We start from the raw sequence: 17,446 nt of genomic DNA, 5'->3' as shown, positions 1-17,446 counted from the left end.
ATATTGAATGTAATATTATTGACATGCAATTAAACATCTGATTGAACAGATGAAACCTACTTTATCTAGAATCAAGCAAGATTCAACTTTTTCATCAACAACTAATAGGTCATCGACAATATGGTCAAAAGATGGAGGATGCCCTTTTGGAACTATTCCTGTTAAGAGAATTACAAAAGATGATCTTATAAGATTAAATCGTATGCCCCCTCCAGAGGATGTCACATTCGACAATGAATATGATGTTGTAAGATAATTTATATCAATTTACTTCTATGTATCTTGCGTATTTCAAACCTAAAAATAATTTCCTTTTCTAATGCAGAGCAACAATAATAGTAGGCCAAATGGAAGATACATATCTTCACAAGTATATAAGGTGGTATATGGCTATAAAATTTATTTTTCAATGTTTATGTTTTATTTAATTGGGTTTGAAGTAATAAAGAAACAAATTATTCTTAGTTTAATTTGGATTCTCTATAAGATTTACTAAAAACAATTAAAAAAATTTATTTAGGTTGCAATAACTCATATTTCATATAATCCCAATAATAAATTTGCGGGAGCTGGAATGGATACTACTGTGTACAATCCTCAAGTTAATGGATAACAACACAGTGGATCTCGACTAAAAATTCATAAAGGATCAGATATCGTACAAGTTGGTTGGAGAGTAAGTTTATATCAATTTTTTATTCCATTATTCCATCGTTTGTGGAAGAAGGATGTGTGTTAACTATTGAATTTTGTGTTTTAAAGATGTATATTAGAAAATTTGTTAGCAAATGATGAATATTTAATAACAATAATATAATATCTTTGTTTCGTGCTTTAGGTGGACCCAACATTATACGGGGATACAAACACTAGATTGTTTATACATTTCCAGGTAACTATCTTTCGTACCATGGTGATTTCCTTTTTGAGTTCATTAAACTAGTAAATCTTTTAGTGTTTGTTTAGTGTGAAGGAAAATATTTTATTGAAAATGTTTTCTAATTTTTCCTTGTCTATTGGCTTAAATGTTTTCCAAATTAATTTAATTTTCTTACATTTATGAAAATGACTTTCCTTAAAAAATAAAGAAATTTTTTTTTCAAAAGCCTGCTTCATTCTAATATTACAATATTTTTTACCCTACCCCGCACTCGTACCCAACCCTCCACATCAAAAAAACAATCTTACTTTTTAATTTTAAATAATTTTTTAACTTTATCCCCAATCCCTAAATTAGACATATCTATTTTTGTAGGCTGGTGAAATTCGTTGCTTCAATACATTATGTCCCGACTTTGTACAAGTAAACCATGACATACCCCTTGATAATTCACTCAATGATACTATTTCAGTACGTGGAGGAAAACTTTGGGGTTTGGTTGTACACATTGAACGGGTACATTTTATATTGCCTTTATTTTTCTTATTTAGAGTCTTTGAATGTTTTATACAGATATAGGAATTATAATTAGGGGATAACATAAATATTGTTATTGACAACTTATTATCATTTTTATTTTATTTTTTTGAATAAAGGACTTGTCCGGAAATTGGTGGTTTTTATTGAGAGACGACTTTACGCGAGTAGGTTTCTAGCCACAAAGTCTCTTCACTGACTTGAAAAGTTTTGCTACGAATGTCGATTGGGGAGGAGTTGTATATAGTCCGTCAGGTATACCAAAACCTCCGATGGGCTCAAGCTATTTTCCTATTGAAAACACTTCCTATGATTCTTATTGCACTGATCTTACAATTGTCAATGAGAAAGGAAAAATAATTGAAGTAGATACAACAGTCACACATACCGATAATCCGTACAGGGGTGAATTTAAACTACTTTCACGTGGTACACAAAATAAATATTTTTTTATTTATGGGAGACCGGGTGAAAGTACAGATGTTTAATAGAAAAGAAAATCTTCTAAATAATGAAAGAAGTTGAAGAAAATTGTTCCTATTTGTTCTATGTACACCTTTAATTTGAATGTTATATTGTCTTCCAAAGAAATGCAAAGGAAAAGAAAGAAAAATGATCACAAATACCTTTCAATTTTCATTTATTTATTTATCTTGCCATTACCATTAAAATTGAGTTATTTATACTCTTGTTATCTATAAACTTGTCTGTATCCCTCAGTTGGATGAAAAACTAAAAATCAACAAAAATAATTTAATTTTATGAAATTACTGTATTTCTTAGAAAAATCAAACCTGGCCCAACTAATCAAATAAATATTTGCCAAATTAACCAAATACATCACTCTATTTTTGAACTCTTTACAACATTTTTCATCCATTTCTCCTCCTCGTCTTTTCTCTTCTAAAATTGTTAATTATTCTATTTACTATTCGACTTGTTTTTCTTCTAAAATTGCTATTTATATTTCTCATTTTAAGATATTTTTTTCATATTTACCAATAATTACTCACTAAGGATAATTTACTCACTAAGAAAATAATTATATAAGTTCACATATTTTTTCACCTTAATGGTTGCACTAATTTAATCATATGCGTTTACATGACATGCATGTATTAACTTTGTGTAAACACTTGATACATGTAAGTTTTATCCATACTTTTTTACCTTAACAAATTGTGATTGCACTAATTTATCATATATGTTTACATGACATGTATGTATTAACTTTGTGTAATCACTCGATATATGTAAATTTTATCCATAAAACTTTAATTATTTTTTTAAAAAATCTCAGCATACTACGAGAATAATTCATGCCAAATGAAAGATAAAAATAAAAAAATATTCTAAAAGTAATTTTAAAGATCGGATAATTAAGTTAGTTTGATATATAAAAATATTTTAATAATTTAATTATTATAGAATGAAGGAGTTATTATTTTTTAATAAATGTTCAAATTTATCTATATATATTAGAAGAGGTGATCAGCGCCAAAAAAAAAAACAATTTCTTAAATAATTAAAACTAATTATATTTAATATAATAATATAATAATTACTAATTTGAATTATTTTAAATATAGTTATATGTAACGTGTGTGTGAGAAAGAGTGTGCAGTTCCTTTTTTTTTTCCTAAAGAAATATTTTAAGTCTTCTCAAACCTCCTTATTTATATAATAATAATAATAATAACAATAATAATAATCTTTATCTATATTCTAGGAAAAGTGAAAACACCACATGTCAGCATCACAAAAACGAATTTTTGAAATAATTAAAACTAATCATATTCAATATAATAATATAATAATTAATATTTTATATTTAAAATTATTTTAAATATAGTTATGTGTAACGTGTGTGTGAGAGAAAGAATGTGCAGTTTCTTTTTTTTTTCTAAGAATATTTTTATGTCTTCTCAAACCTTGTTATTTATAGTATAATAATAATAATAATAATAATAATCTTTATCTATATATAAATCTATCTATATAGAATGGGAAAAGTGAAAACACCACATGTCAGCATCACAAAAACGAATTTTTGAAATAATTAAAACTAAATTCAATATAATAATATAATAATTAATATTTTATATTTAAAATTATTTTAAATATAGTTATGTGTAACGTGTGTGTGAGAGAAAGAATGTGCAGTTTCTTTTTTTTTTCTAAGAATATTTTTATGTCTTCTCAAACCTTGTTATTTATAGTATAATAATACTAATAATAAAAATAACAATAATAATAATAGTATTAGTAATCTTCTATCTATATATTAAAGGAGAATAAAAAATTATTTATGTCGACACAATAAATTTTCAAAATTTTAAACAATAAATAATCAACAATTGAATATTAAAAATCATCCATTGTTAATTTAAAACAGTTTTAACATCACTTTTTATACTATACACAAAAAAATACTCCTTATTTATTGCAACTAAAACATAAATATATAATTTTTTCCTTTTTTTCTCTATTTTATTAATATTGTACTTATTTAAAATTCAAATCAACATCAGACTTTCAATTTTCTACATAACTAAAATAAATTATTTGTAGTTATATTATATAATAAATATTTTAAAAAACAAAACAGTTATTTTGTAAAGCAAAATAACAAACTCCATATGTTTTTAAGAAAACGGTATTTTTTAAAAGTAAAAGTTACAAAGAAATAGATTTGTAAAAAAATAAAAGAAAAACGAAGACATGTCAATGTTTCTAAATTTAAATTTTGATTTAAGGAAATAGTTATAGTAACGTCTAAAATATAGGTAACTAATTAAAATACCATAATTTTTTAACAAATTCAAATAGGGTAATTTTTTTTTATAAAAAAAAATGATAACTCACAAAACTAACTAAGAAAAACTAGTTTTTCTGTCAAAAAGTAAATCAATGTTTTTTTTGTTTTTATAATTTTTAATTTTTAATTTGGATTGATCTTACTTCTTATGTGATTGATATTTTTTGAGTTTCAAATCGATGATAACTTTCCGTCGACAGTTTATTAACTTCTAATAATGAATGATTTTCATATATAATAACACAAGTACATTATATATAATAATAACGTGTATATAGGCCCAAGTCAAATGTTGTACATATAATTGCTTCGATTTAGATTATTCGAAGAATCTAAAGCCTAATATGTTTTATCATAAAAAAGATTTGACAATCAAAACCAATTTTTCGATTCACTCAAAGAGATTAATAGGGTCGTAATAGAGATATGTGAAAAGTAAGTTCAGTTACTTGTATTCTTAATCCTAAATGAATCATATGTGATCTATTTAGATAGGCTTTAATAACTACTTCTCATTATGAGAGTGTATATACTAATAACCCTATTTCGGCCTCGTAATTTCCATGGTTTCACTCAATGGTGGAGACATGATTTTCATTAAGGGGTATCAATGACTGTAATAAAAATAATAATTATGAGGCTAGCAGAGCTAAAACACGCGACCTCATTCTTAAACATAAAAATAACAATATATGCACAATTAAGGCTATATATATCGTGTTATAAGCATACTTTTAAAAAATTCTTACTTATAGCAGATTATTTTTGAGTTATAGCATATCAATTAATATTATATTTAATTAAAAATCAATTATCAATTAATTTAAATACTAATTAATCTGTTTAAATTTTTAATTTACTACCTTTTTAAAAATCACCTCTTTGAATTTTTACTTTAATTAACTATATATTTTTACAGTTACCTTTTTAAAACTAAATATTCAATTTCCATGTTTTTAGGGATTTAAATTTATCATATTGCTTGTTTACCGTTACCCAATCACTCGTACCCCAATCATAGTCCACCCCTATCACAAGTCAATCGAAGATTATACACAGCAAATGATGATGCTTTAAAAGCTGCATCAGAAAAAGAACAAGCTTAATAAGAGGCTTAATAGGCAAATGGATAGAACTATGAAAATGTTGTCAGAGGACTGAAAGAATTAATCAATACAATGCATGTAGGTACTTTATCACAATTAAGAATTTAGACAGTATCAAGATGATTATAGATCGACTGGCATCGAGATTGGATCACTCTTAAAGAAAGTTGAATTTACTATTGATGAAGATGTTATTAAGGTTACTATAGAAGAGACCAGGAAAAAACTTGATGTTTTTATGAAGAATGTTGAAGATTTTGAAATTCAAACTGTTTTTTGGACTACATGTTTTTTTTAATTCTTGAACAATTCGTTTATGTTTAAGTATTTTATTATTTTTTTAATATTATATATATTTTTTTCAATTATTCCATCTTCATATGAATTACAGATTGACTTATATAATTTATGGATGGCTGAAGTCATGTGAGGCCCCTTAAAGTTGTCCGCATAATTCATTTAGACACCTTAACAGACCACATTTCCTATTAGACACTTCAATCTTAAAAAATAAATATCTATTGAACATTTTTCTGACACTGGGTAAAAAAAGAAAGTGCGTGTGATACACATGCATATGATGTGTCAATATAGCAAATCAAATAAAGACACGTGGCATTTTAATTTTAAAAAAAATATAATTATAATTTCTTAATATAAATAAGTCAAAAATTAAAAAGAAAAGTTTCCCAACTTATTTTTTTTAAAAAAAAAATTATACACCTCTCACCCACCTCCCATTGCATCCCAACTCCAATGTCCCTTTCTTCCTTTTCCTAATACTCACCCTTCTTCACAATTGTTGGTCTCCATTTTCTTAGCGAAGAAGATGTAGATTTATATCTTCATTTTTTTCGGCAAAGAATCGCTGGTATTGATCTTTATTTTTTCGGAAAAAAAGGAAAGCTCTTTCTACATCTACGGAATTAATAATATAATGATAAGAAAATAAATTAAACAAAATTAAGAATAAAAAAATGGAAATTCATATAAGAAAAAAAGTGACATCAAATTGTTTTCAAGAATGGCTACAGAAATGACGGCAGTATTCTGCAAAAATACAAGATTGTTTTTAAAAAAAAAAGAGAGAGAGAGAAAAAGAAAATATAGAAAAATAAAAAGGAAAAAGAAAGAAAAAATTGAAAGATAAAAAGGAAAATGTTAAAATTACAATTTCACGCGCTTACCAAGCGTGCATCACACTTCTTATGCCACATCTGCATAAAGTGTTTTAATGGTTCAAATTCTAGAGGGTAGAGTTGTTCAATAGGTATAGGTCCTAGTTAAGGTGTCTAAATGAATTATGCAGACAACATTAAGGGGCTACAGATGACTTAGGTCATTTATGGGATACTAGTATTTATACATAAATCATAACATCTGCATCAACAGTTCAAAGTATCACTTTCATTTCAAAGTGCACAATTTAATTGATGAGATATGTATCAAATATGATTAAAATATATATGGATCTCTCTTCAATTATTAATTATTTTAATTTCATGATACCATATATGAATGGGCTGTCAGTGTACCCTTATTTGGATGAAATATGTATGAAGTCCGATTACTACTTGTATGAACATGACATCATATTTTTGATTTATTATCTTTTTAGTATGAAAAATATCATACATTCAATCTATACTTTTTTGAAAATATATGTATGAATATACATTTTCAATTGTTGATTATTTTATTTTCAAGATACTTTCAATATACATAGTTCATACCATGTGGATTCACTATTTTAAACATATTTTAACTAGCTATTCATTGTACCATTGATATGTTAAAAATAGTGGATCCATATGTATGAACTTTGTATGAACTATTTATGATTTTTCTATGAACTATGTATGTATTTTCATTAATACTTGTATGAAAAAGGTTGACATAAAATAAAGTTAGTATTGAAATAAAACTTGAATAAAATTGATATAAAGTGTTTCAACGTTATTTATAGTTAGACAATATTCAGAATCCGCAATTACTCAAATATTAAAGACACCAAATGCACTTCATGAAACAAAACATATGTCTAACAGACAAAACAACATAAAGATTGTGTAACAAAAAGTGAAAAACAGAAATCAGTTTTTTTGCAGAGAATAATTTGAACATGTCTTCTGGTTGTGTCCAACTTGACGACGTCTATTACAAGTAATCTTTGACCTTTTGAATTTCACATCAGCAAAACTCTTCCAGCGTTAAAGTTGCGGTCTTTCCACATTGATCTCTTTGGACCCGATGACATCAATTTAGGCTCTAAAATATAACTTGATATATCTCATGTACTCTTGCAGGGGATAGGTTCAACAGGAATGATATATGCATCTTTGAAATTCTTCAAGTTATAAAAAGCAGAACAGAAATCTGCTTCATGCAATTTCCTATATTCTAAGAACTGCATTACATGACCAACAAAAATACAAAAAATTTAATACAACTCAGAATTCATAAAAACAAAATAATATGACATTTCATGCCCAATTATTACACATTTCATACCCAATTAATAAACATTTCATATAACAAATTCCAAAGACATTACAAACAGTGCTTTTCAGATTATAATTCACACAACAAATTAACATTTTATATTTCATACCCTATTAATACAAAATTCATACAACAATCATCAAGTTTACCAACTTTATTCGATTTTTCATACCAAAAAATCTATTAATATCACACATATCCACAAATAACAAAATATAAATTATGAAACAAAAAAAATACAATCTTACAACATTTTTCATACAATTTGTCAAAATTATAAATAATTTTTTCTTGCACGTTATTTAACAGACTGTAACATCAATTTCGTTTACTTTTTTTACTAGTAAATTAACTCAACATTATTCATTTATTTTATTTTTTTAGAAAAAAAATATTACTCGATTTTTCAATATTAATAAAAAGGAAACGTCTATAATGTACCATATTGTTGCAAGTATGGTACCTATCAAAACGTGTTATGAAACAAAAACAACACAAAATGTATTATGAGCATTTAAGGAAACTGAATAATTCTAATTTTTTTTGAATTTTTTAATATATATTAGTTTGTTAATTATCAATCATTAATTGAAATTAACTTAAACCTCATAAATCGTGCTACTTTCCAATTAAACGTAGAAACATTTTTTTTCTTTTTTTTTTTTTTTTAAAAACAAATATCTTCAATTATTTAAAATCAACCTTTATTTTTTAATAATATGTTATAACTTGAGATGTTAAATGTTATATATTGAAAGTCAGACTCTAATGCTATAACTTAAGAATATTACTATAAAAAAATGTTATGTACCTAATTTTCACTTTATCAAAGTTGATTTCTATATGATTACTCAATTAATACTTCATTTTTTTAAAAAAAATATTTACAATCAACAAATAAAAAAATTATAATTCATAAGTTTCAAAATTCTTTTAAAAAAAATAAATATAATCCAATTAAACATTTGTCATATATAAATGGAGGAGCAATCGTTATTTCTTTTAAGCCCTTAATTTCTCACCTTATTTAATGTAATTTAAAGTTTTGAAAAGTAATACTTTCCCAACAAACATGATTCAACTAGTCCAAAATTTTAATTATGGTTGATAAATTGGATAATAATCATTCACCTCTTATTTAAGTCAGTATATATACTCCAATCATTTAATTACTTTTGGAACTAGTCAAGCTCATCCCTTTGACAAAATGGATTATTTTCCTAGCATATCAAACGGTACTACTTTAATCATAATTAGATTAAAGTACAATATGTGACACAACACTCATAATATATAATTCATCCATCCTAGTTCAAGTGTCTTATTTCTTTAATATAAACTATGTAAAAAAAGATTATTATTTTTTAATATTTAGTAAGGTTATTAATGATTACAAACATTAAAAACATTTAAATCGAGAAGGTTTAATATAATGTTACTCCCTCTATTTTATATTAGTTGATCACAATATAGTTGTTTCATATTAATTTTCTATTTTACTAAATTAAGAAAATATTAATTAATTTTTTTTATATTATTCTTATAATTAATTCTTTTTGAAAGTGACCACATCTGTTTATAAAATTTGCGAGAAATTTCCCAAGGGTGAATAAATAAAATTATCTTTTCATTCATGATTTCTTAAGCACCGTACAAAATGATAAGTAATATGAGACGGAGAAAATAGCTGAGCTGTAAAGCTTTTGTGACATCTTATAAAATTAATGTCTCCAGTCGACATGGTAGGGTAAGAAGGAAAAGTTTTATCTGTGGTAGCTGGATGTATAATTTAATTTGCACAAATTATTGTATTTTTGGTGTGAATGAGATTTTGAATTGGTGACCTTTGAGTTAGGTTGTGAATATGAAACGAAAAGATGTTGTCTTACATTGGAGAAAAGAGAAGAATCAGTTGGATACGCAAGGCAAGACGTAATATATAAACGTATCTTTTTTATTTTTCTTTCATTTGATATATATATTTTTTAATTTTGATTATGTATAAATAGATATTTAAATTTTTATTAAATTGAACAATTAGATATATATTTTATTTGACGTCCTATGTGTAATTTGACATCATATGTAACGTTTTATGTGTATTATGTTACAAAAGACATATATGTCTATACTTGTACAACTTTATACAAGTTTAAATATTTATATTTTTTTAATTTTCTACTTAATATTTAATAGAGCTCCGACTAAATTTAGATCGAGCACTGCGATCCCTAATTTTGCACTCGCATAGTTAAAAGACATATATGAAAACAAAAACTAAATTAAAAAAGGTATATTTATTTATCATGATTCATGCCCATACATTAAAAAAAAACATTTCTACACTAATTTAAAAGAGGGGAAGAAAGATAAACTTTTTGAATTCGAATTATATTCAATCAAATAATCTAATTGATTGATTGATTAATTCAAGGTTGACTTCACTTAATTTTTCATGTGTCTTTTTTAATTATTTTTTAGTATAAAATTTTTGACCTCCACCACTTTTGCGCTGGCCACACTTGATAAAATTCATTATAATGATGGCCTACCAATTTAACTTCAAAAAATGGATAATGGAAAACATTATTGCATGGTCTGTGTTACCATATAACAACCATAATGGAAAATAGACTTAAAGATATTCTAAAAAGGATCGACTGTCCAGAACGGATAAAACTCACCTGCATTGAGAATTTACACGAAATCAATATACATACATGTCATGTGTTTAAATTTATAGTTTATTTTACTTAATCATAATTAATTAATATGTATTTACTTTAGTAAATCACATGATAATAGAAATTGCATTGTTTTTATGTAAATATCTGATGCGGTAGGGATAAGTTTTTTCCATCCAGAACTTTAAAAAAATCTTCACACTTAGATATATATCCTAAAAATTATCAATGTTATGGTATGGGGTTTTTCTTTTGAGGGGGGGAGGGGAGGGTATACTCCACCTAAATCAGAAGTTTCTGAAATTCAAGTTTTAGATATGAAAAAAATTATTTTGAAAGTATCATCTTCAAATGAATTTAAAGTGCGAGATTCAAATTTAATTAAAATTTCATTATAAACTTTTGAGACCAAATGAGAAAAAAAAAGATAATCCTAAAATATAAAAGAACAAACAAGTGTATATATAAGTCTAGTACCAGTGCATTGAACTAACGAACATCAAAATTTAAAAGCAAGTGTATGACAAATCTCGTATGTATTGGTCAATTATTTATAAGTATATATATTGGTTGGTTACAATTTAATACTACGTATTTTTTCCTATCTATCTTTGTTGAATTGTTCACAATTTTTTGTAGGCGGACTAATCTCACATGTGTTCAATTGTTCACTAATTTTGCTAGACATTAGACTGTCACAACTTGATACTATCTTCAGTTTACTTATCTTGTCCCTGACATAATATGTTAAAATTATTATTTATCGTCATATATATAAAGGTTTAGTTACGATTTTCAAAAAGAGGATTCGAATTTATAAAAATAAATAGCTTAAGGGGTTCGATATCTATTATATATACATATAAATTTGTTTTAACCATATATAAATAATATAATTTTCTATCGAAAATAATTCATACTAAATGGCGCTCTCTATATATATATTAGAAAAAATTGTATATAATAACAAACTAATAACCTAAAATAAATGGAGTAGTTAGGGTTTGATTTAATTGTGCTCCATAGCAAACGTTTGCAAAAAATTGTCAGGCGCCTCTCTTTCAAATATCTCGCTCGCCACTCTCCTCCAATCTCTCGCTTGCTTCCTCACTTTTTATACAAACACAAGTGTATAAAAATTGTTTCTAATTGTATAAAGCAGAGAAAATTGTATAAATATATACATTTTTGTTCTCCTCTCTCTCCTCTTTCAGATCTCGCTCGCCACTCTCCCAATCTCGGTCGCCACCCTCGCCTTTCTCACTTATACAAACAAAAGCGAAATGTATAAATTGTGTTTTTGTTTGTATAAAGTGTGAGAAAATTGTATATACACATACAATTACATATATTTTCATCCTATACACTTGTAATTATATAATAAAAGTACTCCCCTGCCCAGTTTCTTTTGCCTTTTTCTCTTTCTCATTTTATACAATTTTCAAATTGTATCTAATTTCTCTCTTTCTCGTTTTATACAATTCGATTCAATTGTATATTCTTTGTCAAGTCTCTTTTGTCTCTCTCTCTTTCTCATTTATACAAATTCAAATTGTATATAATCGTTCTATACACTTATAATAATACAATTCGTTTTATACACTTCATTTTTATACAGTTCTCTGCTCAAGTGTCTTTCTCTTTCTTGTTTTATACACTTCGTTTTATACAATTTGCTTCAACTGTTTATGTATAGCTAATTATACAATTTCTATGTTTGCTATGGAGCACAATTATGCAAACTTTGCTATAGCATACAAATATAAATTTTTTATTTGTTATATGTGAAAGTTGCCCATATATATTATTGGTAAAGTATAAATCAACTCTCATTTAACGCCCATCTACTTCCTCTTGAATTAGTCAAGTACTAATTAAGCAACGCGTTAGAACGCGAAATGAGTACTGCTGGCGACCTTTGACAGCATATATATAGATTTTCTAACACATCAGATAATATTTACCAACATCTATGCAAGTGATACAAAGTGGATAACGAAGTGTAAACTATTGTTCAATTATTCACAAGTTTTCTCTAATGGACTCAACTTGATACAATTTAACTGTTCTGTTGATGGGAAGTGACACGTATATGTCTGATGAAATTAATTAAAAAACGTGAAATTTTGCTTTAAACATCACAATCATAAATATAAAATAAAAGAAATATCTATTTATAAGATGTTGGATACTCTAAATAGTGGAATTTTTAACCAAACTAAGTCATTATATAAAGCAATTCACCAAAATAATATGTTTTTCTAAAATTTTACAAAACTAGTATAAACGTATTTCACAGTAACGTTTTAGGGTATATTTTATTTTTTAAAAGCTGGCATCGTTAGATTGATATACGTTACTCACAGTAACGTTTTACTCCTAAAACGTTACTCACAATAACATTTTAGGAGTAAAATGTTACTGAAAATAACGTTTTAGGAGTAAACGTTACTTACAGTAACGTATATCAACCTAACACTGTTCGTTTTTAAAAAATAAAATATACCCTAAAATGTTACCGTGAAATACATTTATACTAGTTCTGTAAAATTTTAAAATAATGTAATACTTTGGTAAATTGCTTTATATAATGAGTTAGTTTTTTCAAAAATTCTATATATAAAGATGGCCTACCAATTTAACTTCCAAAAATGGACATGGAAAACAATACTTTACTATAAATATTGCATGCATGGTCTGTGGCACCATATTAAATTAAAATCATAATAGAAATAGACTCGTCTGTTTCTTCAGTGTTCACTGTTTCTATGATTTCTATATTTTGGGGAAAAGGATAAAAAAATTGAAACAAATGTACAAAGTCTAGTACCAATGTATCATGTTAATGTACTAACAAACATTAAAAGCAAGTGCATGGCAATATAGAAGAATACAAAATAAAAATATATATATATATGTAGTCAACTGAGTTTCTTTTATATTCTATAGTAGCATGCTATATGTTTGTTTCCCATTCCTCTCTTAAATATGTCTAGTTGTTCACGCGTGCATTTGTATTTGAGGGATTCTCAATGTAAGACATTTTGCGAAGTTAAAATTAAAAATTTATGCATTTCTAAAGTATATAGCCATCGAAACCTATCAGAAAAAAAATATTTAGCTTGAACGAGTAAATAATCGAAGACCAATACAATATACGAGTAAAAGTTCAAATACCCCTTATTTATCGTAGTTTCTAGGTTTGTACATAGGGTGAACATTTCAGTAATTGAGCTCTTTGGGCCAACACGGTGTGAGTCTAAAAACATGCATCCAATATATATATATATATATATCCAAAATATATGGTAATAGTTAATATCACTTTAATTTAATGATAGAAATAGACCCACCTATTTTGTCCTTTCCTTATTTTAGTTCTTGGAATATATCCACCAAGGTAAAGCAAAGTTGTAATGTCTCAAAAAAAATAATTTTTAAAATATAGATGCGATATCTCAAAAACTCCCTTAATATAAAATAAATGAAGTATATCTTTACTCATAGTTCTTAGGTATGTATATTGTGAAATACTCGAATGATGAAATATGATATATAATAAATCTTCAGATAAACTTAAACATCAAATTTTTTTTTCCAATAACTTTCTAACTTCGTATTATCCCCTCCAACTAGTTAACAAGAAACTAAGATCCCTTGGCCTTTTTACAAACTGGTGAGAAGAAATATCTTTTCCCTGATATCTTATGTGTAAAAATATATATATATATATATATTAAAGAAATAATAATTGTAAATGGTGTTTAAAAACTAATTCTCTCCCAAACACTTAAATATGGAATATTATTAGACTTTAATATATTACTCAAATTTCGTTAACACTGTCAATTTGTTATTTATTATTCTTAATTTGTCTACACCTTTAAAGGTAATTATTTGGTGGTAATAATGGTATAGCCTTTAATTCTACAAACATGGGGTTGTGAGAGGAAAAGGGTGAGAAAATTATTTAGTGAAAAATCAAATCGTAACCAATAAAAGTCAAACTCAGATAAAAGTTACATAATTAAGTTATTAAGATGTCTATGTAACTTTTAAGTTATCATTTGATCAATCGATAATTTAAATATGTTTAATTTTCAATCTTGATCACTATATTAGTTGAAAGGGAACCGCAGTAGCTTCGTTAGGGCTACCTAAACACGCAATTACGTATTAAGCTTTTAAATAAATGAGCGTTTTATAGTCTCACTAATAATTCTTTTCTTTCATACTTGGTTAAATTCGATATAATTTGATTTGACAGCTTCCATTTTTAGCATAGACAAAGAATTAAAACATTTTTTAATTACTAAACTGATAAATAATTTGAGTGGAAGAGAATAACTACTACATTGACATAAATTTTACTCTTGCCGTGATACACCAAATATGAAATATCATGATAAACGTATGAGTATTAATCAAATTTAAACCTTAGTCATAACATTTTTGTTGCAGTAATTAACCACACATCTTTACTAGTTTTTCATTTATCACAAAAATGGACTAAAGAATTAATACGTCACAATATTTGGGCATGTCACCGAATTGCATAAAACGTATATTATACTATTAATTAATGTTCTATAGTTTTATTAGTACTTCAGATTAATTAGTGGCTATATATGCATGTTCTAAAGATCATTTGAAATAAATAGAAAATGAGTATAGTGTGGACAGACTATTCAAACTTTCTTAGAATACATACAAATCTTATGCAAAGTGAAAAAATCAAAACATTCAAACCAAATGATTGAAACTTTACCAAACTTCTAACTGGAATTGCATGATCCTAACTACTTTTATCAATCAAGAATATATCCAAGTTAAATTATCCCTCCCCCCCCCCCCCCCCCACAATCCGAACAAATTCAGATTCAAAAATTAAACTTAACAAGTTCGCGTTTCAAATTTTCGTATAATACAATCCATTTGATCAATTAAATTTAAACTTGTTATTTCTACTCTTTTCATACGTATTTTTAGGTTTAATTACGCCCCTACACACTTTGGTCAATTTGACTCTTATATACTTGTCTCTATTTGTAATCTGGTAGACTCATGTATTTTAAGATTAAATTATTGTGTTCTGGTGAATTTAGGATTTCAGTTGACAAATTCATAAGTAGAAGGATCAAATCAACAAATGGAACTAAGCATAAAGTGTATACATATACTATAGAAACCTATACACAACAAATACATCGATAATATAAGTTGTGTATATTTAGACCATATTAATAAATTAGTTGATCGAATGATAATATTTTTTAATGTATAAACTTTTAAATTTGAATAAGCCTATACATGTGTACCTGCTCCAGATTTGAAAAAGTGTAAGTCACACAATCTAATTCATATTATTTTATTTCATTATATGCAGTAGTAACATGAAGTCCAAGTTTCAGTCTGACAAAATTACCCAAATTGGACAATACAATCGTCTTGGAAAATTGCAAATCTATCACTCTAAAAATATATTAATTTAGTGCACCTTAGGATCTCAATAAACGCATTGTTCTCTTTAAAGGTGGCCAAATTAAATACGTATATGAATATAGGGCTGAATGCAAATGCGTATTTTATGGATTTATCAAACTTAATATAATCATTTTATTCGTTTTAAAATAAGTGTTAGCTTTAGTAAAATAGATAAATGTATATATTCACATCTTTTAGGCAGCAACAGAGCCGGACATAGTTGAGGGTGTCAACAGATGCGATAGCCATATATATCCTTCATCAAAAAATTATAACGATATAATTAAATAAAAATATTATTTAATCATACGCTCTACAATTTTTATATGATTACGATTTTTTTTATTTTAACGCCTTTTAATTGAAATTTTAGCTCCGTAGTCGCTTTTAGGCATTTGTAGGCGCATAAAGATATTGTAGAGGCGAGGTATAGTGGAATTTTGATCAGATAATAGGTTGTATATAAAGTGAAATAACAAAATATATGTTATTTTTTCTTTTATACAAAAGTAAAAAATTGACTTTATAAACTTATTTTCGATAGTTTAGTGACCTCTTTATAAAACAACAAAAGTCAATAAATTAAATATATTATGATGGGATCTTGAATTCAAACGTAAATGAGCAGGAACTTGTATATGTGTGAAGGACTCGAAATTGATTCCTCAGTCTTGAATCGAGATTCGAGAGAAGATATGAAATTTTTTCAAAAAAATATCTCTCCCGTGATAATATACTGATTCTTGAGGGTCTTTCCCTCTAAAAACTCGTTCGAAGTGACATCCTTAAATGTTTTACTAGATGAAACTTCAAAAATCAATCTTTAATTATTTCATTATCTTTCGTTACATTATGATATATATTAAAAAAAATTAAATTTACTTTAAATAATCACATCTCGACATGAAATACTAAAAACGAAAATCTAGGCCATTCACATACAAAAATATTCTATAGAATTAAATTATGGATGGTGATAACTATATACTTATCAAGATACACTAGCAGATATCATTCAATATTCAAACTTACATTAATTGAATACATCCAACCGAAAAGGAAAATAGAATTGACAAAAACTAATTTTAATTTTAAATATCTTTTTACAATTTAATTAATTAATATAGCAGTAATAAAGTCAACTATGGGGTAGTTTATGGTTGTAATTTAACTGCATGTCGTGTTAATAGACGTGTTTTCTTTTGAGTTATATATAAAATAAAATAAAAAAGAATAAGTTCAAAATGGTTAAATAATTAATAAATTAACTGGATTGCTTAAGAAAGTTTGTTAATTAATTGTTCTTTTTTTTTCTGATATAGATTTATTGAATTCAGAGGGAATTAATGATGGTCATTTCTATTTATATTTATCTGGATATTGGTAATTGTAGGGCCCCAAAAGGGTATACATACCAATATATATTGCACACACT

General features: G+C 26.1%; 1 long non-coding RNA gene across 1 annotated transcript; it reads left to right on the top strand.

Moving 5' to 3' along the window:
• The first annotated feature begins 838 nt into the window (after positions 1–838).
• LOC138337148 (uncharacterized) lies at positions 839–1,990 on the top strand. The gene is made up of 3 exons (XR_011210576.1): positions 839–892; positions 1,256–1,396; positions 1,537–1,990. It is a non-coding gene; the product is annotated as an uncharacterized lncRNA (long non-coding RNA).
• The last annotated feature ends 15,456 nt before the right edge of the window (positions 1,991–17,446 follow it).

This window comes from Solanum lycopersicum, chromosome 7 (genome assembly GCF_036512215.1).
Source record: "Solanum lycopersicum chromosome 7, SLM_r2.1".
Taxonomy (NCBI): Eukaryota; Viridiplantae; Streptophyta; class Magnoliopsida; order Solanales; family Solanaceae; genus Solanum; species Solanum lycopersicum.
Note: the sequence above shows the minus strand (reverse complement) of the source record. Positions and strands in the feature narration are given on the sequence as shown.